This window comes from Haplochromis burtoni, unplaced genomic scaffold (genome assembly GCF_018398535.1).
Source record: "Haplochromis burtoni strain Fernald_Lab_line unplaced genomic scaffold, NCSU_Asbu1 Contig_538, whole genome shotgun sequence".
Classification (NCBI taxonomy): Eukaryota; Metazoa; Chordata; class Actinopteri; order Cichliformes; family Cichlidae; genus Haplochromis; species Haplochromis burtoni.
This window is the reverse complement of record NW_024582899.1, coordinates 13,044-13,943: the sequence shown is the minus strand read 5'-3', so window position 1 is coordinate 13,943 and position 900 is coordinate 13,044. Positions and strand designations below refer to the sequence as shown.

General features: G+C 43.3%; 1 protein-coding gene across 2 annotated transcripts in view; it reads left to right on the top strand.

Moving 5' to 3' along the window:
* mtm1 (myotubularin 1) overlaps nucleotides 1-900 on the top strand; it is a gene marked incomplete at its 3' end in the record, with an annotated part of 22,976 nt that overhangs the window by 13,778 nt on the left and 8,298 nt on the right.

The window sequence follows — 900 nt, the reverse complement described above, 5'->3', positions numbered from 1 at the left end:
GTGTCCGAAGCTTCTTAATCTTCCCTCTTGAACTTTGTTTCCAGACCACCGAACCTCAACCTGAGCTGTCCTTCTAATATACTCATTCCTAATTCTGTCCATTGTGGTCACTCCAGCTTGTCCTCCTGTCTTTTTTCTCTTTTATGTCACAGCAGGTCTCACTACCATCCTAAATCTTCACTTTCAGTTACGCTGCCATCTTTCACTTCACTCTGACTGCATGCTAAAAGCTTTTTTTGACCTTGAGGTGCAAGAAAATCCCAACAACAGCTGCTGTAGTTGGTGCTATATACAGTAAATTGAATTTGCCTGCACAGTTCATTGATGGTTGACCTCTGGTATTTAAACTTGTCGACCTTCACTACCTCTTTTTCTTGCAGCTTCACTGTCACACCTCCCTGCTCCCACTACAAGTCACACTGTGGTCTGTAAATATCACAGTGTGTGGAACCTCCCGCCTCATCTGTCACCCCGTCTATTACCAAAGCTCTGCACATCACTGTTTTGTTTAATACTTGAATGAAAATACTTTGCAGACCCTGTTACTGTAGCCTCCTGCAGCTGCTGCTCTATTGGGTTGAGATTAAGGGGCGTATCGTGTCACTGAAGAATAACCCACTTCTCTGGCTTTAGCAGTCTGCTTTTACTCATTATAAATTTGCACCGTCAAGTACTTTCCTATCATTTTTGCAGCATTTGTATAGCTGTGTACACCCCAGAATTCATCCTGCTACTCTTGTTAGCAATCACATTATCAGTAATCACTGGTGGCCAGATTACACTGGCAGCTATAGATACCCACCACAACATTGCTTAAGTGATGCGTGTTAGCTGATGGGCCTGACTATATTCAGTGGGGCCTGGCTATAACATGGTTCACTTTTTGCAGATTTTTTTGGG